The sequence below is a fragment of the Lepidochelys olivacea genome, assembly GCF_965140295.1.
Source record: "Lepidochelys olivacea isolate rLepOli2 genome assembly, chromosome: 18".
In the NCBI taxonomy this organism is placed as follows: Eukaryota; Metazoa; Chordata; order Testudines; family Cheloniidae; genus Lepidochelys; species Lepidochelys olivacea.
Genome location: NC_140428.1, coordinates 23,283,406 through 23,303,994, shown reverse-complemented (window position 1 = coordinate 23,303,994; position 20,589 = coordinate 23,283,406).

Sequence of the window (20,589 nt, the reverse complement as noted above, 5' to 3'; positions counted from 1 at the left end):
TCAAAATTATTAAAAACATAAAAATGGAATTCTGGCAAGCCTATTTATAGTGCACAAACTCCTCCTACGAATTAGCTTAGACCTGCCTGTGGGTGGGGCTCCTATAAATGGTCTGTCCTCCATTTTGGCTTCTTCCTGCAAAGACTCAGCTTGTGGTGCAGGGAGCAGCTATCAGCAGGTATGATGTCAACAAAAGAAAGAGAAAAGGGACTAGGGAAGGAAGAACCAGGAGGTGGGGAAGAGCCATGATAAAGGCTGGGATTGAGCACATGATCCCTTTCCAGCTGGAAAGTAGGGGAGAAGATAAAAACCCCTAGTTCTGCCTTGGAATTCCCTGGGATAGGAGGCAGGCAAACATGTAGGGCTGGACTCTGATCTCAGTTACACTGGGAAAGCCAGGGAGATGCCACTGAAGTCCTTACTACCCAATTCTATCATCAGTAAACCTGAGATGGAAACTCAGGCACAGAGTGGTGAAGTGACTTGCCCAAAGTCACCCAGCAAGTCAGTGGCAGAGCCAGGAAAGGGACCCCTGGGTCTGTATCCACTAGGCAGCACTGCATCCTGATGTAAAACCAAACTAAACAAGAGGAGAATGAGAAACTCCTACCCTCTTTGTGCCAGTTGGTTCCACCCATTTTCATTTTTGCCCCAGAATACCCCCAGTTGATACTGTTAGGTTTCAGAGTAACAGCCGTGTTAGTCTGTATTCGCAAAAAGAAAAGGAGTACTTGTGGCACCTTGGGGTATGTCTACACTACGGAATAAGGTCGAATTTATAGAAGTCGGTTTTTTAGAAATCGGTTTTATATATTCGAGTGTGTGTGTCCCCACAGAAAATGCTCTAAGTGCATTAAGTGCATTAACTCGGCGGAGCGCTTCCACAGTACCGAGGCTAGAGTCGACTTCCGGAGCGTTGCACTGTGGGTAGCTATCCCACAGTTCCCGCAGTCTCCGCTGCCCATTGGAATTCTGGGTTGAGATCCCAATGCCTGATGGGGCTAAAACATTGTCGCGGGTGGTTCTGGGTACATATCGTCAGGCCCCCATTCCCTTCCTCCCTCCCTCCCTCCGTGAAAGCAAGGGCAGACAATCATTTCGCGCCTTTTTTCCTGAGTTACCTGTGCAGACGCCATACCACGGCAAGCATGGAGCCTGCTCAGATAACCATCACCGTATGTCTCCTGGGTGCTGGCAGATGCGGTACGGCATTGCTACACAGTAGCAGCAACCCATTGCCTTGTGGCAGCAGACGGTACAGTACGACTGGTAGCCGTCCTTGTCATGTCCGAGGTGCTCTTGGCCACGTCGGCTGGGAGCGCCTGGGCAGACATGGGCGTAGGGACTAAATTTGGAGTGACTTGACCAGGTCATTCTCTTTAGTCCTGCAGTCAGTCCTATTGAACCGTCTTATGGTGAGCAGGCAGGCAATACGGATTGCTAGCAGTCATACTGTACCATCTTCTGCCGGGCAGGCAAGAGATGACGATGGCTAGCAGTCGTATTGTACCATCTTCTGCCGGGCAGGCAAGAGATGAGGATGGCTAGCAGTCGTACTGTACCATCTTCTGCCGAGCAGTAATGAGATGTGGATGGCATGCAGTCCTTCTGCAGCGTCTGCTGCTAGCCAAAGATGTAAAAGGTAGATGGAATGGATCAAAACAAGAAATAGACCAGGTTTGTTTTGTACTCATTTGCTTCCCCCCCTCCCCAATTTGGAGTGACTTGACCAGGTCATTCTCTTTAGTCCTGCAGTCAGTCCTATTGAACTGTCTTATGGTGAGCGGGCAGGTGATATGGATTGCTAGCAGTCCTATTGCATCATCTTCTGCCGGGCAGGCAAGAGATGAGGATGGCTAGCAGTCCTACTGCACCATCTTCTGCCGAGCAGCCATGAGATGTGGATGGCATGCAGTCCTTCTGCACTGTCTGCTGCCAGCCAAAGATGTAAAAGATAGATGGAGTGGATCAAAACAAGAAATAGACCAGATTTGTTTTGTACTCATTTGCCTCCTCCCCCGTCTAGGGGACTCATTCCTCTAGGTCACACTGCAGTCACTCACAGAGAAGGTGCAGCGAGGTAAATCTAGCCATGTATCAATCAGAGGCCAGGCTAACCTCCTTGTTCCAATAAGAACAATAACTTAGGTACACCATTTCTTATTGGAACCCTCCGTGAAGTCCTGCCTGAAATACTCCTTGATGTAAAGACAACCCCTTTGTTGATTTTAGCTCCCTGAAGCCAACCCTGTAAGCCGTGTCGTCAGTCACCCCTCCCTCCGTCAGAGCAACGGCAGACAATCGTTCCGCGCCTTTTTTCTGTGCGGATGCCATACCAAGGCAAGCATGGAGGCCGCTCAGCTCACTTTGGCAATTAGGAGCACATTAAACACCACACGCATTATCCAGCAGTATATGCAGCACCAGAACCTGGCAAAGCGATACCGGGCGAGGAGGCGACGTCAGCGTGGTCACGTGAGTGATCAGGACATGGACACAGATTTCTCTGAAAGCATGGGCCCTGCCAATGCATGCATCATGGTGCTAATGGGGCAGGTTCATGCTGTGGAAGGCCGATTCTGGGCTCAGGAAACAAGCACAGACTGGTGGGACCGCATAGTGTTGCAGGTCTGGGACGATTCCCAGTGGCTGCGAAACTTTCGCATGCGTAAGGGCACTTTCATGGAACTTTGTGACTTGCTTTCCCCTGCCCTGAGGCGCATGAATACCAAGATGAGAGCAGCCCTCACAGTTGAGAAGCGAGTGGCGATAGCCCTGTGGAAGCTTGCAACGCCAGACAGCTACCGGTCAGTTGGGAATCAATTTGGAGTGGGCAAATCTACTGTGGGGGCTGCTGTGATGCAAGTAGCCCACGCAATCAAAGATCTGCTGATATCAAAGGTAGTGACCCTGGGAAATGTGCAGGTCATAGTGGATGGCTTTGCTGCAATGGGATTCCCTAACTGTGGTGGGGCCATGAACGGAACCCATATCCCTATCTTGGCACCGGAGCACCAAGCCGCCGAGTACATAAACCGCAAGGGGTACTTTTCAATAGTGCTGCAAGCTCTGGTGGATCACAAGGGACATTTCACCAACATCAACGTGGGATGGCCAGGAAAGGTACATGACGCTCGCATCTTCAGGAACTCTGGTCTGTTTCAAAAGCTGCAGGAAGGGACTTTATTCCCAGACCAGAAAATAACTGTTGGGGATGTTGAAATGCCTATATGTATCCTTGGGGACCCAGCCTACCCCTTAATGCCATGGCTCATGAAGCCGTACACAGGCAGCCTGGACAGTAGTCAGGAGCTGTTCAACTACAGGCTGAGCAAGTGCAGAATGGTGGTAGAATGTGCATTTGGACATTTAAAGGTGCGTTGGCGCAGTTTACTGACTCGCTTAGACCTCAGCGAAACCAATATTCCCACTGTTATTACTGCTTGCTGTGTGCTCCACAATATCTGTGAGAGTAAGGGGGAGACGTTTATGGCAGGGTGGGAGGTTGAGGCAAATCGCCTGGCTGCTGGTTACGCACAGCCAGACACCAGGGCGGTTAGAAGAGCACAGGAGGGCGCGGTACGCATCAGAGAAGCTTTGAAAACCAGTTTCATGACTGGCCAGTCTGATTCCCAAGTACGTGTTACTGGCCTGGAGTGGTAAAGTGTCCTACCATAAAGGACGCAATAAGGCTGCCCTCCCCAGAAGCCTTTTGCAAAGGCTTTGGGAGTATATCCAGAATGCCAGGGCAAAGTAATCCTTTCACATGCTTGCTTTTAAACCATGTATAGTATTTTAAAAGATCACCGGAGGTCCCTTCTCCGCCTGCTGAGTCCAGGAGGCAGCCTTGGGTGGGTTCGGGGGGTACTGTCTCCAGGTCCAGGATGAGAAACAGTTCCTGGCTGTTGGGAAAACCGGTTTCTCCGCTTGCTTGCTGTGAGCTATCTACAACCTCATCATCATCATCATCTTCTTCGTCCCCAAAACCTGCTTCCATATGGCCTCCATCTCCATTGAAGGAGTCAAACAACATGGCTGGGGCAGTGGTGGCTGAACTCCCTAAAATGGCATTCAGCTCATCATAGAAGCGGCATGTTTGGGGCTCTGACCTGGAGCGGCCGTTCGCCCCTCTGGTTTTCTGGTAGGCTTGCCTCAGCTCCTTCAGTTTCACGCGGCACTGTTTCGGGTCCCTGTTATGGCCTCTGTCCTTCATGCCCTGGGAGATTTTGACAAAGCTTTTGGCATTTCGAAAACTGGAACAGAGTTCTGATAGCATGGATTCCTCTCCCCATACAGCGATCAGATCCTGTACCTCCCGTTCGGTCCATGCTGGAGCTCTTTTGCCATTCTGGGACTCCATCATGGTCACCTCTGCTGATGAGCTCTGCATGGTCACCTGCAGCTTGCCACGCTGGCCAAACAGGAAATGAGATTCAAAAGTTCACGGTTCTTTTCCTGTCTACCTGGCCAGTGCATCTGAGTTGAGAGTGCTGTCCAGAGCGGTCAAAATGGAGCACTCTAGGATAGCTCCCGGAGGCCAATACCGTCGAATTGTGTCCACAGTACCCCAAATTCGAGCCGGCAAGGCCGATTTAAGCGCTAATCCACTTGTCAGGGGTGGAGTAAGGAAATCGATTTTAAGAGCCCTTTAAGTCGAAATAAAGGGCTTCATCGTGTGGACGGGTGCAGGTTTACATCGATTTAATGCTGCTAAATTTGACCTAAAGTCCTAGTGTAGACCAGGGCTTAGAGACTAACCAATTTATTTGAGCATAAGCTTTCGTGAGCTACAGCTCACTTCATTGGATGCATACTGTGGAAACTGTTGATACTGGTTTAGCTTAGCGTTGCTCACAAGCAATTTTGAAATCTTGCTTGGTGAAAACAGACTTCCTACTATAGCCCCGGACAGCTAATCACGGGGGGAGGGCTTCCCTCCAGCAGGCTATACCAGGCTAATCAGCCAAGCAGGGAAATAGAAGACGGCAAATGAAGGGGAAATGTGCTTGGATGAGTGACAGGAGATGTAATAAGTGGCTGTCTACCTCCTGCCATGAGGAGGTTCTGGGGTTTGCAGATGGGTGGCCAGCTTTTCTCTGATTTCCCTGCTCTTTACCGTCTCTTTGTGTGGTGTCCAGTGCTGAGCTGGTGTCAGAGACAAGCTTCCCCCAGCTTGGAGCAGGAACTTTTAAAGAGCTTTTTCGGCAGACTCCCTGATCTGAGCAGCATGAGCTGTGGGGCTGTTGGAAGAGATGAAAAGGGCCTGCTGCACTGTTTGGCCCGCTCTCTTCTTGCCCAGCACTTCTGTGGGCCTATGCTATGCTGAGCAGTTGCAAGGGGATGGACAAAGTAAGGAGAAATATAAAGCATCCCTGCCTTAAACTTAGAGCAAGCACAGATCCACTCCACTCCAGGCAAACCTAGCTCTTGTTTTCCTGTCTGGAAGTTTTGCACAGGATAAAATTCTCAGTGCAGAGTTGGGATCTGATGTATGTAGCCAAGAGGAGAGTTCTGCCCTGCATTTAAAGGGGGATGCCAGATTAAACAAAAAGTAAGGGGTGGGGGAGGTAGTTTGCTTGATATTAATTTAAGGAGCATTGTCCAGTATGGATCTTAGTCCAAATCAGCTCTGATGTGTTCATAAATTTTGACTTGAACTTAGTGAGTGACTCTTGCTTCTCTCTCACCCTGATCACTGTTACTGGCCTTCTCACTGTTCTGCAAGCCACTGTGTAAGGGGTGCAGTAGGTTGGATGCACGAGGCAGGTTTTCAGAGAAGCCTCCCTCAACATCCTAAAAGAGTGTGTCCCCTTTTTGAGTACACTTTTTTCATGTCCCCATTTCCGGGCACGCGGAATATCAACTCTGTATCGACTGGGGGTAGGGGATTTGTGATTCAGTAAGCTCTGACTGCTGGTCAGGGGCTTCCACTCCAGAGTATTAAAGATTTCCTGGTATCTTTTTGCAAGAACAGGGGTGCTAGCCCCAGTGTTCTGGCCAGATTCCCATTTCCACCTGCCTAAATTCCCCTGCAGTTTTATTTGGATATGGGATTCCTCTTCGCTTCCTGTTCTAAACTATTGTGCAGTGTTTCTATGTGCTGCTGAGTTCCACCTCAGAAGTGGCCACATTTCAGTAATGCGTGACAGTGGTTGCTGTGCCCAGCTCTTTGGGATGAAGTTGCTATGTCAATGTCTCTTTCACCCCCGAGGCAACATTTTCCCATTTCAGTTTGCCATGGATGAATGCCTTGCCTGCTGCCCTGCACAGTAAACCAAACTCTCTTCTTTGTACCTCCTCTTCCCAGCTCCCTGTTCAAGCAGCCCATCTGCAAAGAACTGACCGCTTCTCGCCCCCCTTTCTGTAGTGGTCTGGCAGAAGCCCCCCTACTCTTCCTGGCTTGAAAAAGCCCATTTTCTGTAAATTGGTAAACTGTGTATTTCTCTAAATCCAATCCATCCCCCCGGATCCGCATGCTCTGGAAGTTAATGTTGCTAGACCCATCTTCTAGGGCATTGTGTCTCTTTCATGAGTCCTCTAGGGCCACTCGGAGAGCGATCAACCTGCAAAACGAAGATTAGGAATGATGGAGAGGTGCTTTTCAGCCGTGGTTTCAGAAACTGTACTTTTCCGAGGCCACGATGACTTATGAAAACTATTAATTTCATGGTTAATGGCTGGCTGCTCTCAATGGGCCTTCGTGGATAATGAACAGGTAAAATTACCCCCAGCTGGTTTCACAAATGAAACTGATTATAATGAAGCTTATTAGAACACTAGATCCTCAGGCCCACAGGAGTGCGCTGCGAGGTTCCACATTACAGCATTCCTTTCAGGGGAGCTAGTGCATTACTAACTACCGCAGTAACATCCAGGACCTACTGAGATAAGGTTTGAGTAAGATATATGGCCCAGTTTCAATGAGAGGTAGGCACCTAATACCTAAGAGGAGCTGGGCCTAGGAGCCAGGAACACTGATTCCCTCTATGGCCTTTGGCAAGTCACTTAATCAATTCAGCTTCCTCAGTTCTAAAATTGGGAATAACAGTCCTTATCTGCCTGACAAGGGTGTTGTGAGACTAAATTAACTGGTGCTGTGTAGGGCATTGCGGCCCTTGGACGGAAGGCGCAATAGAGGTGCAAACAGTGATCATTAAAAGTGGGGGGATGTAGGTTTCCAAGCAGAGAGAAACATGTGGCATCCAATTTCCAGAGGTGGTCAACAGCAGCAGCAGCTCCCCGCTATGTTCAGCTGGAACTGGGGATGTTCAGCACTTCTGAAAATCGGACCCAAAGTGTATATACAGTTAAACACAAGTTGCCCTTTCAAAGCAGCCCCAGGTCTGAAAAGCTGACCCAGCTCCGTGTTTACACCTCTGAATTTTGCAACAGGCTTATATGGCATTCTGGAGGGCAGCCTTCTTTAAGCCCAAATGATGTTTTCTTTTCTTGTAAATGAAGCGGTCTGGAAACCCTCAGAAAATAATAAACCCTCTTGGGAGGCAGCCTCCAAGCACTCTTTTCAGGACAAAGCTATTGATTTTCCCAGCCCTCTTTTTCCCTCTCCGTCATTTGCGATCTCAAAATAAGCTGCTGGGCTTGCAGTGCCGCTGCCTCATTATTATAGGCGGGCAGAGCTGATGGGCTGCAATTAGCGTGGGGAACGGAGTCCCTTCAAAAGCTAGTTTCACCAGAGCCTGGTTCTCATGTGGGGAGGGGCTAGACAATGTGGTTTCAAGCACGAGGCTGATGGTCAGAAAAGTGACTCTGAAAATGACACCTTTCTGCAGCACAGGGTCCACTCCCTGAGTACCTTTGAGTCCCGCCTGCTTCCGTTAGTCACGGAAATAGCATGGAGCGCTCGCGGTGTGGCCCCTGAGGTCTAGGCGGTGGATGACTGGCTTGCTGCTGCCCTCGGAGAGGCAGAGGACTGGCACTTCAGCCCTCTTCACCAGCCCCAAATTCACTCACGCTCTCAGCAGTGGTTATTTCCAAAGGTAAATGAGGGGATGCTCCAGTGAGGAGGAGCAGCCTAGCGCCTGTTAGAGGTGTCGCAGCTCGCCAGTGAATGGAAAGAGGGGTCAAGGAGAACGGAGAGGGACTCCAGGCCTGATCCAAAGTCAGTGGCAGTCGATGTGCGCACGCTGAACCCCATCACCCCAAATACAGGCAGAACTGTAGGGCTTCGTGCTGCTGGCTATCGCAGCTAGGGGAACCTGCTTAGAACAGGTTTCAGAGTGGTAACCATGTTAATCTGTATCAGCAAAAAAAAACGAGGAGTCCTTGTGGCACCTTAGGGACTAACAAATTTATTTGGGCATAAGCTTTCGTGAGCCAAACCCCACTTCATCAACAGCTGACTCCCATCCTAGGCTTCAGTCAGATTCACATGGGGTTTGGGGTTCTGACCATGAGGTTCTAGTTGTAGGGTGAGGGCCACTGTTAGAAGAGGGTTCAGAGTGGTAGCCATGTTAGTCTGTATCAGCAAAAACAACGAGGAGTCCTTGTGGCACCTTAGAGACCAACCAATTTATTTGGGCGTAAGCTTTCATGGGTTAGAACCCACTTATGCCCAAATAAATTTGTTATCTCTAAGGTGCCGCAAGGACTCCTCCTCGTTGTTTTTGTTAGAAGAGGGTTTATTGTGATGCAAAGGTGGAATGAAGGGTGTCTTGACTGGGCTCCCGATCCGCGCTACGCCTTGGACTTCTGCACCAGCCAACCACCTGATATGGCCCCATCTAGTGTGTGTGACCGAGGAGGCAGTGTGGGCGAGTGGATAGAGCCCTGGACTGGGACTCAGGAGATGAGGATTTTTTTCTCCGGCTCGGCCACTGGCCTGCTGGGTGACCTTGAGTCAGTAAGTACTCCTCTCTGTGCCTCAGTTTCCCCATCTATCAAATGGGGATAATGATACTGACCTCCTTTGTAATGTGCTTTGAGATCTACTAAGGAAAAACTCTCTATAAGAGCTAGATTTTACAATTAGCTGTCTTGTAACCGTGCTGGAGGCTGCTGTACTGTAACCGAGTCCCCCAGGAATGTCAACAGGACCTGAGTCTGCCTATTCCGCTACACATCAGGGTCTCCTCTTTCCCTGATTGTCTTTAAGAGATTTTTCAAATCAATAACAAACAGGGATGAGTAACAGTGAGTGGAATGGCAGGCTCCTGGAATGCTGGCTTGTCTTGCACGCCTAAGACAAACAAACTGGCTGATTTGATTCCATTGTCATTTCCTCCTGGTTCTTAGAGCTGTCTGTAATCTGCAGACAGGGACAAGCGTGAGATATATGCCGAAGGGGGTGGCTTAGTGGTCTAAATGTAAATCTGAAAAACGGAGACTCCAGAGAACCACAGCTCCTGCTGGGGGTGCCCCAGCCCTCTGTGAGCTGGGAACACTGAATTCCATGCCGTTTGCATTCGAATGTAGTAGCTGTTGCTCTGTATGGACATGAGTGATCTGAGGACACTTGGGTGCCCTGGTGCAGATTTCCCCTTGCCCCAATATGTGCCTGTTGGCTGCCTGTGAACTGATTCCCAGCCGTGCATATGGTCAAATCCTGAAGTCTTTATTCAGGGCAAACTCCCATTCACATCCAGCTGCAGTGTCTCATTTCCACGTTTTCTCAGCCCCAGAGTAACCTGATGGGCCATGGTGCGGTTTTCAGTTCAACACCCATGTCTTAATTTTACGTGCTCAGTGCTGGTCTGGCTCTTTGAGCTGGGGGGGGAATTACATATGTATTTTTTGAATGAGACCAACAGGAAAGGCGAAAGACATGGCAAGAATGTTGCCTTGCTCATGGGATCAGGGAGAGTCAAAGAACTTCTGGTGGGGAGACTGTCAACCCAACCATCACGTTCCTGTCTGAACACGTTACCCGCCATGGTCACGGGTAACGCCTGAGCCCTGAGCTTGCTGGGGATGAACGAAATGAGAGAGAAAATATTTACCATGATTTTTGCAGTCAGCTCACTTTGCCCATTGGGCAGCGCGGTGTATCGTCAGTGGCACTCTCTCCCCTGCGTAGCTGGGTAAGCCCTGATCCCACAAATGCATTGGTGCATGGGCTGGCAGAGCCCAGTGGCTGTGTGGCGTCCCATTGACTCCACTGGAGCTCTGTGGGACTGCGAGAGTCCCCTTACGTGGATGCAGTTGCCAGAAGCAGGGTCTTAGTTCCAACCTCTCTGATAAGACAAAAGCAGCATGGTCCAGGGGAGAAGGTACCGGGCTGAGATTCAGGAGCCCTGAATTCTGTTCCTGGCTCTGCCACTGACCCTGATTCTAATCTGATTTGACTGTGTCTGCAGCCTTATTTATTCATTTCCATGAGCATTCCTGGGAATACCTTTAAAAATCTGGCCCAGAGAGACTAAGTGATTTGCCCAGGATCACACAAGGAGTCAGTGGCAGAGCCAGGAATTCGACTCAGATCTTCTGAGTCCCAGTCCAGTGCATTAATTACAAGCCCCCACTTCCCGAATGCTTGTTTATCTTCTGCGCCCCCTCCTTCAAGTTCCCCTTAGGGAAATAAGACCCCAATGATTTATTCAGGCCTTTCTTCAGCTTATAAAAGCCCCAGCCATCCAATTAGAGAGTAGCAGCAATAACATCTGACTTAGGTGACCAATCACATAGCCTGAATATTGCATACTTGCACTGAACAGCCGCCAGCATCCCATGGGCTGAAGTGTGGCTGCACTGAAGATTTGTCAGATACCTGAGGACCCTGAACAAAGGGATGGAAGTCCTGGCCTGGCTGTGAACAGACAGAAAAAGGGACGTCAGTCACTGGGTAACTTGTCCCCAATCAATAATTTGCCAAGCTGTGCCCAGCGTATCTCCCATGTTTGCCTAGGCCAGTCTGCGTTGTGTGAAGTGATGGGTGAACTTCAAAAAAGGTCAGCGGTTTGGCTAAGAATCTAGAGGTTTGGCCATTCCTCCAAACTTTCCAAACCTCTTGAGCTTGCAAAATTGGGCTGGAGATCTCTTGAGAATAAGCTTTGGTTTATATCCGTCTCCTGTTTTGAGCCCAGCAAAAGGATTGGTTCGGATCCGAGATGCAGAAGGTAGGTTTTGGTTGGTTCCTGTTCATATCCCAGCAGGCTGGCAAATGGGGCTTTGACTGCAAACCCGAATGGGGTCAGGGCCAAGAGTTTGTGGTGGGTGGTTTTAGTTCCCTGCCCTCACGGTGGAGTTCTGGCCAGTGAGACTTGGCTAACAAGGGGATTTGCTCAGCTGCAGTGGGGACCCAGACGTGTTATGCTGTGTTACAGGGGCTGTCCAGGGTGCGCTCCTCTTTGAGAAAAGGGAGCACAGGCTTGCGGCATAGAGATCCCCTCTTATGCATTTTGTGATGCCAGGTCCATGATAAGCACAAGTCCCAGGGACTCCTGCACCCACCCCACAAAGCACACTGGGTTCCTTTTTCAACTTTCCGTTCCATTTGTAATTAAAAGCACAAATAGAGGCTTGTCCAGAAGAATGATAGAGCACTGGACTGGGACTTAAGAGACCTGATTCAATTCCTGGCTCTGCCACTGCTTTTCTGGGTGACCTTGGGCAAGTGTGAGAGTGTAGGACTCACCCCTGCAGCACCTCCTGCTGGTCATTGGGAATTAGCTCTTTTCCAGCCTGGAGCGGCCTCTGCAGGCCGGTGATCTGTACAGCTCTGGCCCCCGTGTCCCTCACAGACCCCCGTGCTCCTTTCTCTGAAGTTCTGCCCCCTGGCCGTACCTCCACACTCTGTCTCTAGGTCTCCCCTTCCTGGGGAACCCCCAACCCACTATCCCCACCTTGCCTCAGTCTGGGCTACTGCCAGTCATCACCAAGCCCCCGCTCCCTGGGGCAGACTGCATGTAAAGGCCACTCATCAAAGGCAAGGGGGTTCGGACCTGCTGCCTTCCTCTGCCTCCCAGTACCTCTATGGGCCTTGGACCAGGCCCTACAGCCTGGAGAGTTGCCATCCTGGAGCGCCCCTGCTCAGCCTGCTCCTTCCCCAGCACGGCACCACCCTCAGTACCCTGTCAGGCAGGCAGCCGGACCCTGCTGTCTCCCAGCCTGGAGAGAGACTCCTTGGGCCTCTCCTCTGGCTCACAGCCTTCTTATACAGGCCAGCTGGGGCCTAATTGGGGTGTGGCCCAGCTGCAGCTCCTTCCCTAGTCAGCCATCCCCAGCCACAGCCCTCTCCAGGGCTGCTTTTAACCCCTTCTATTTTAGGAGCAGGGTAGCCTCCCTGCTACAGCAAGTCATGGCCCGCTCGGTGCCTCAGTTTCCCCATCTGTAAAATGAGGATAAGGATACTTCCCGCCTCTGTAAAGTGCTTTGGGGTCTGTGGATAAACACGTTATAGAAGAGCTATATTAATTAATTAATCGATTACCTGGGGACCTTAGCAATAGGATTCAGTGATCCAGCAGATCTTGTCCATCACTACTGTGAAAGTTTTAAACGGTACCAGAATTTGTGGTGTAAATTGACATAGCTCCAGTGAAGTCAATAGAGCCACGCTGATTTACGCCAGCTGCAGATCTGCCCTTGTTTGATGACTTTCAAGCCCACAAATCAGTCCATCCATCCGGATTCTCTCTCCACTCGTTCACTGTCAGTCTGAGTCCTGCATTTTTATCTTGGAAGCAGAATCTTCAAACTAAAGTCTGGAAAAAATCTCTGTTGGTTTCTTGGGCAAGTCTTCTGTTTTTCTAGCTGGCTTCTAGTCCTGGTTTTGAAATGAATTCCAGGAATCCAAGTCTGAAGGCCGCCCAGTGAAAATGGGTGTTTAAATATAGTGCTATCCCAAGACGTTAAAGTGACTGGAACTACAGCAGTCCAGAACCCCCAAGAGGTTTCATGGCAAAAGGTCCATGGGAGGACATCTAACTGGACAGCAACACCCGAACAGCCAGACATAATGGGAGGGATTCTAGTCCTGTGATTAAGGCATCTCCGTCTGTGATTTAGGTACCCAAATGCCTTTGTGGATTCAACCCTAAGTGATTTGTCCAAAGTCTGTGCTAGGACAGGGACTTGAATCCAGGTCTCCTGGGCTAGCACTCCAACTGCTGGGTCATCATTCCTCTTGCTGATCTGATCTCAGCTCCCCCACTGACTAGATCCAGGGCTCTCTCTCTTTTCTCTTCAGCAGCAACAGGTTTGTCACTGGAACGTGACAGGGCATTAATAGATGAATCCCCAGCTAATAATTTGCCATGATTTTACTGTGCCTATAAATACACAGAAAGGTTGAGATGTGCTTGTTACAGTAGACAGCCTGGTATCTTCACCCAGCTGTCTCATAGATTTGTGCCAGCAGCTGGGTCAGGCTGGAGACTCTGTGCCCCTAGGCTGGTGATGGTTCAGGTTCTGGAGTTGAACAGGAATACACAGAGGAACCTCTGCACAGCACCCTGGACTTTTCATTTTGATTAAACTCTCCAGAACGGGCAAATCGGGGTTTAGCACTGTAATTTGAGTACAGAAGAAACATTGTAACATGGAATCCCGAAGAGATGCCACTGCTCGTTAGGTCACTGAGATAATGATAGGTTTCATTTGACAAGCCTGTCATTGCGGCTAAATTTCAGTTTTGTCCTCTTAGTTCACGGTACCAAGTGCATGTTGTATTATTTCAGTCTCACTTACGGGATTCATTGCAGATGGAAGATTTATTTTAATGGGAGAAGCTTTGCAACCAAATGAAACCTCCTGGGAAACATGCAGTCTCCAGTGACTTAGGTGGGCTTGTGTTACGTTGGTCTCGCCCGTCAGCAATAGACAGCACTAAAGGCGGGTTTTCTAATCACATTGTCCTGAGAAAAGGGAGTGCATGTGGATGGTATGTAAGTCCTCGTGAATGTGGCAGATTGGTGGCACTGGTGGGATAACAAGAGTTATGCCAGCAATTCCTGCTACAAAGAATTGCATCTGTGCACCTTAATCCTGACTGGCAGCCCTGGGTTTCCAGGCACAGCTCTGCAGATACTTCTCCCTCCTGACCCGCAGCACCCGTGTGGCTTTGCCAGTGCACCTGTCAGTACGCTTGATTTCCCATCTGTAGTGCTCCTTGCGCTGGAAACCCCCAGCTCTGCTGTCCAATGGGAATCTTTTCCTTGCTTTTGATCATCCAGAGCAGATTGTTATGAGATGTCATCCAATCCCATGTTAGAACAGACCTAAAAGGATCATTGGTAGTTTGACCATGAGTCATTGACACGTGCTTTGTGAATGACTCATGCTATGAGGGAACTGGTATTTTGAGGGGACTGGGGTTATTTAGTCTGCAGAAGAGAAGAGTGAGGTGGGGATTTGACAGCAGCCTTCAACTACCTGAAGTGGGGTTCCAAAGAGGATGGAGCTCGGCTGTTCTCAGTGGTGGCAGATGACAGAACAAGGAGCAATGGTCTCAAGTTGCAGTGGGGAGGTCTAGGTTGGATATTAGGAAACACTATTTCACTAGGAGAGGGGTGAAGCACTGGAATGGGTTACCTAGGGAGGTGGTGGAATCTCCATCCTTAGAGGTTTTTAAGGCCCGGCTTGACAAAGCCCTGGCTGGGATGATTTGGTTGGTGTTGGTCCTGCTTTGAGCAGGGGGTTGGACTAGATCATAGAATCACAGAATATCAGGGTTGGAAGGGACCTCAGGAGGTCATCTAGTCCAACCCCCTGCTCAAAACAGGACCAATCCCCAACTAAATCATCCCAGCCAGGGCTTTGTCAAGCCTGACCTTAAAAACTTCTAAGGAAGGAGATTCCACCATCTCCCTAGGTACCGCATTCCAGTGTTTCACCACCCTCCTAGTGAAAAAGTTTTTCCTAATATCCAACCTAAACTTCCCCCACTGCAACTTGAGACCATTACTCCTCGTTCTGTCGTCCGCTACCACTGAGAACAGTCTAGATCCATCCTCTTTGGAACCCCCTTTCAGGTAGTTGAAAGCAGCTGAGGTCTCCTGAGGTCTCTTCCAACCCTAATATTCTATGATTCTATGTTATTTTGTGACTTCCTGTCTAGTGGGAACTACTCCTGCCATGCCTTGTTAATAACTATGCACCTGCTTACAGCTGTGAAAGCCGCTCATTCCTTAGCGCGTTGGCTCTCTCAGGTAGCAAGGCGTGTGCTGTGTCTCTTTATATCGTCAGTTGGGCTGCGGTGTTTGGTCACGTCAACACTCTAGATAATTGCTCTGGCACTAATAAAAGGTAGTGCAAGTTTCAAACAAAATGGTCGAAGGTAGAACTGTCAAACAATTAAAAAAATAATTGCAATTAATCATGAGATTAAAATACATAGTTGTGATTCATCGCAGTTTTAATCGCACCGTTAAACAATAATAGAATACCGATTTAAATGTGTTATAAATATCTGTGGAAGTTTTTCTACATTTTCAAATATATTGATTTCAGTTACGACACAGGAAACTCAGTGTGCAGTGCTCACTTTATATTATTATGTCTGATCACAAATATTTGCACTGTAAAAAAGATAAACAAAAGAAATAATATTTTTCATCTCACCTCAGACAAGTGCTGTCGTGCAATCTCTTTATCATGGAAGTGCAACTTACAAATGTAGTTGTTTTGCTTTTTTTTACATAACTGCACTCAAAAACAAAACAATGCAAAACTTTAGAGCCTGAAGGAGCAAACGAATGGTTAGCATATGCACTTAAATACCTTGTGACGCCTGCTACAATAGTGCCAATGCGAACGCCTGTTCTCACTTTCAGGGGACATTGTAAATAAGAAGCAGGCAGCATTATCGCCCGTAAATGTCAACAAACTCGTTTGCCTGAGCAATTGGCTGAACAAGAAGTAGGACTGAGTGGACTTAATCACCAGCTTCCCTGGCAGGACCTGCAACTGCGTGGATCCTAAACTAGATCCAACTCTTCCTCCAGTGCTCAAAGAATCTTGCCCTGCTGCCCTGTAATGTGCCATGATCTGCTCGGCAGGCGCTGGGGGGCCAGAGGCCTGTGGCTGGTTGGTCGAAATGATGAAGCAGAGCTTCTTCCCCTGGGAGAAGCTGCTTTTCTTTGGCCATCCCCGTGGTCAAAGCAGGCAGCTGGAACATGCCACTTTTGAGCAAATGAGCGGCGCTGCTTGTTTGGAGAATCAATACCCCAAATACCACTAGAAGGGCGGGTGCAGGAGAGGCCTGGGAAAAGCTGGCTGAAATGGAGGATCTAGCTTCAGGTCCAAAGCTCACCCCTCCATGCCCAGCCTCACAAGTGCCAGGGAGAGCAGCTGAGGCAGCTACCTCACTTCCAGGGTCTTCCTGGGTAACGCAATCACGGGCTGGCCAACCCAAGAGTGGCCCCGATTGGCCTCAGCTGTGAAGGCCAGCCAGACCAGCGTGGGGCCTTAGGGTGGGGGGAGGGGGTGGATGTAGCGTGGCACGGGCCTACGAGCCACACTCACTTGGAGAGGGATGTTCTATAAATGCCTTGGCCCCCCTCTTCCTCTCCCCTTCTCTCAGCCTGAGCCCCAGAGAGGCTGCGCCTCTTCTCGCCAGTTTAGTTGTTTTCCTTTGCAGACCTCAGTGGCTTCTGCCTGGATTTTGGCTCCTTTCAGACAGGAAATAGCCGATTCATCACAGCAGCAACCACAGCCATCCAGAGAAGTCATGCAAGGCACAGCCAGCAGCTTCTGCAAAGCCAGACCCAGGATGCAGAACAGGGGATGGGGGAGGGAAGGGACCTGCAGTCAATGCCCGAAAGGTCAAGGTTGGTCAGCAGGAGGCAGTAAAGAACGGAGCAGGGTGGGGCTGGTCCCGAGCTTGCAAGACGCAGAAGGGCGTCAGTTGCACAAGGTTTTCTGCCGCTGAGCTAAACGTCTTGCAGGCCCTGCTTTCTGATGATGCAGCTGGGCAGAGGGCCGTGGGTTCAGAACCGTTTCATCTTGCTCCTCTGACCCACGGAGGCGAGGGGATACAACAGGAAAGACTCCTTCTCCCCCCTCCTCAGGCAGAGATGATGGGCTAGCGTCTCAGCTGGAGTTCAGTGTCGTCTGTGGAGCCATGGTGATCGATACCAGCTGGAGAGCAGCTAGCCGGTGTTCAGCTCGGAGTCGGGGGGGGGGGGGGAGTGCGACAGGCAAGAGGTTTGGAAGCTGGACTAATCACGTTGCATTTTTCTAGCCCCTCCCATCTGAGGATCTCAAAGCACTTTTCAAAAATATCTGAATTAAGCAGGTTGTTGAGCCCCCCCTATGGGGAAATGGAAGCACAGGAAGGTGAAATGATTTCAGGGTCCGGTATATAGAACTCCTCCAGCAGGACTCCTCCTCTTAGGCTTTACCCACTAGACTGTTCGTCCTCCTGTGATGTCCCTGCCAGCCCTGACACTTTGGCATTCCTCTCGGAAGAGGGTCATTGACTCACCTCTGCAGGGGTCAGCTTGGAGTGAGCAAGCGTCAAACCTACAAATGACTGGCTCAGGTGCTCCTCTGAATATATCCAAGTGTCTCTGACTGCCCTTTGGCTTACGCTGAAGCGTTCCCTGGGTTTGGTAGGGACTGGGACCATCACGAGCTGGTATTTCTGGATTTCTAATCCTGGGAAGAGCAGAGAGTCAGGAAAAGAAGCAAAGTTACCCACACTCTTCCATATTCCAACAGAGTGGTTGAGTTCAAGTTCGGGATCAAATGTCAGTGGGATCTTCTTGTAGCCAAACCAGTACATCACGCCTGATGTGGAGCTTTGCTGTGCTTGTTTCCACTGGGTTGAGTCGGGATCTGTTAAAAAGCACCATTGTTTATGGACAGATTGTTTAATAATAATCACTGGAGTTTCTTGCACCTCCTCTGAAGCACCTGGAGCTGGTCACTGTTGGAGGCAGGATACTGGGCTAGATGGACCACGGGTCTGATCTAGTCTGGCTGCTCCTCAACTCACCCTTGTTGCAGAGCACGCACTATGTCCTGGTGTTTAGGTCTCTGTAATAAAATGTTACATTTATAATGCACCTTTCCTCCTAAAGCACTTACCCAGCTCCACTGATGCAACCACTTCTAGGATGGGGGACAGCTGCCATCCAGCACACAGGACAGGGCATGATATTGTGGCAGGGGAAAAATTGACCAGGGGCACTCACTTTCTCTGCTAGAAATGCTATGGAGACCTTCCATATCCTTTGGTTCGAAGGGCTCATTGGACAGATCCACACACTTTTTTAACTTTCTAGGGTTATGTCTTTATTTCCCTTGGAAGAACAAAGGGATGTGGTATCCCTGGTAGGATTCAAACATGTGGCTTTAGGGAATCCAGGTGTTTCAACACACAATGCTTTGCCACTAAGCGTCTTATCGGTCATCTTATTGGCTCAATCAGCTACAGTGCACCAAACAGCCCAATCTGAAACCTACATGGAAAGGGCAGTGCTCATGGCTGACTAACAGTGTGTTTGACCAAAAAGTGGAGAAGGCTGCCAGTTGCTAAAGATTTCCTTTCTCTCTGAGGCCTCGTGACAAGTTACCAAACAGGAAGGCTGTGTAACGCTGGGAAACTGATTGCTGTATCGAATGCCACCTGGCAAAGAGGTCCGAGATGCCTCTCGGTGCCCGGTGCGCTTTGCAGCTCAATGCATGGCCAGGACTGAGTGGAAGGCCAGGAGCCTCTGAAAGGGACAGGCAGAGAGGGTGGCAACATGAAGGGCTGTGATGACAGCCAAGCCTGCAGGGAGTGAACTTCTTTATGAGAAAATTTAAACTGCAAATGAGACAGTCATTCCCTTCTGGTCAGATCCTAGGGGATTACTGGGACAGTACCATTTGAGAGTTCACACAAGGAGAGAGGTAGGAGTGGGCGGCCCTAACACGCCCTGCCCTTTGCAGGCATAGGCCTGGTCAAGTAGGAGATGCCCAACGGACTTGTGTGGAAGAGTCCGATAGAAATCCATAGAGAATGATGTGCTTGCAACAGAATGTTTAAATCAGTGCATGGAACCCTAGAGCAGGGTATAATCCACTGCTAAATTCTAGGAGGCAGTTTAACAATTCTCAAAAGTACAAAATCATTCAAGACCAAAGCACAGGGCCAAATTCTAATGGAACGGCTCCAACTTACACCCGCTGAGAATTGGGCCCAAGTCCTAAAATAACATCTAAGCACTTTTCGTACTCCTGTTATGTTACTCATCTACATGCTGTGAGAGCAAGTACCACCAGTTACTCTGCCCTAGGCAATCCTCATGTACTAGCTCCTACTGGGAGGGGACATTCAAGTCCTTTCCCTGTGCTATCTGGGAAAGTGCCCTGGGGTCTGTAACTTCCTTTGTGACAGCCCTTAGAGGAGATCTGTGTTAGGCTGAATATCCCATCTAAGTGCAGTTCCCTCTGGCATTAGCGTTGGGCATGGACTCAAATCTGGGTGCAAGATTTTGGTCTTGTGGTGAAGGTGTTAAACTAGGATTTGAGAGATCTGGGGCCATTTCCTAGCTCTCCCTGTGTGACCTTGGGTAATATTTTCAAAAGTCCCTAAGTGATTTACAAGCCTAACTCCCACTGACTTTCATTGGCATCTCTCAGTGGCTCAGTTCCCCAACTTTAAAATGGGCACAATAATACTTTTTGCCTGCACAAAGACCAGTCAGGGACGCACCTAGCACAGTGGGTCCCTGATCTTGTTCGGGGGTCTCTAGGTATTACTGTAATAAAAAATAATATTGACTTGAACCCCCAGCCTTCAGCCACTGAGGCAAAAGTGCTACTATCTTAGCACTGTCTGTGGTATATAGGAGCCAGACATAAGCAAAGCTCTCCATGCTCTGTTGCAAACCAATACATGCGTCAGTTTGTGGTGGAACCTCATTGGGATGTTATTGACTCTGGCAATATATGCGGGCAAAAGGAGGGGATAAAAAAAATCAGAAAGGATGCAAACAGAAGAAGAACCATTGTGACAAATAGGTTGTGAATTTGAATTTAAGCCACTCCCAGCACACAGCCACCCTTGAAATGTGCATTCCTCCGAGTCCGCTTCCTTCAGATGTCTGGGCGTTGTTCTGAGTCAAATGCTACATAAAGGAAATCTGAACGCTCCAGCCGGCTGATCAGGGCCGATGGTAGCCCATGTTGCTGATTAGAGCTAGGTGGAATTTTTTGGCCTAAACTATTTGTTGGTGAAAAATGCAGATTTGGACTCACCAAAATGTTTGGCAAATTTGTGCTGGTTTTGCTGAATTGTTTCTGCCAAATAAAATACTTTAAAAAAATTCTGGAAAAATGGAAAAGTTTCATTTTTGACTTTTTTGAAAAAAAATATTTTGGTTCACGATGACTTGTCTTCAGAATTGCCTTGAATTTTATTTTTAAAAAATCAAAAGTGTTGAAAAGGGGTAACAATCAAAATAAAACTTTTCATTTGACTCAAAATGAATTTTCTTCCTGACTTTTAGATTCACCAAAATTTTGAAGCAGTTTTTTTTGGTTTGACTGAAAATTATTCCCCTCTCCCCACAAATTTTTGGAACTGTCACGGAACTGAAAAATCCCTCACTGTCACAGCTCTCCTGCTGCTGTCTTTGACCTCCCTAGCATGGGAAATGGCAGCTCAGATTGTCAGATTACATCTCCACACAGCCTTAGTTCCAG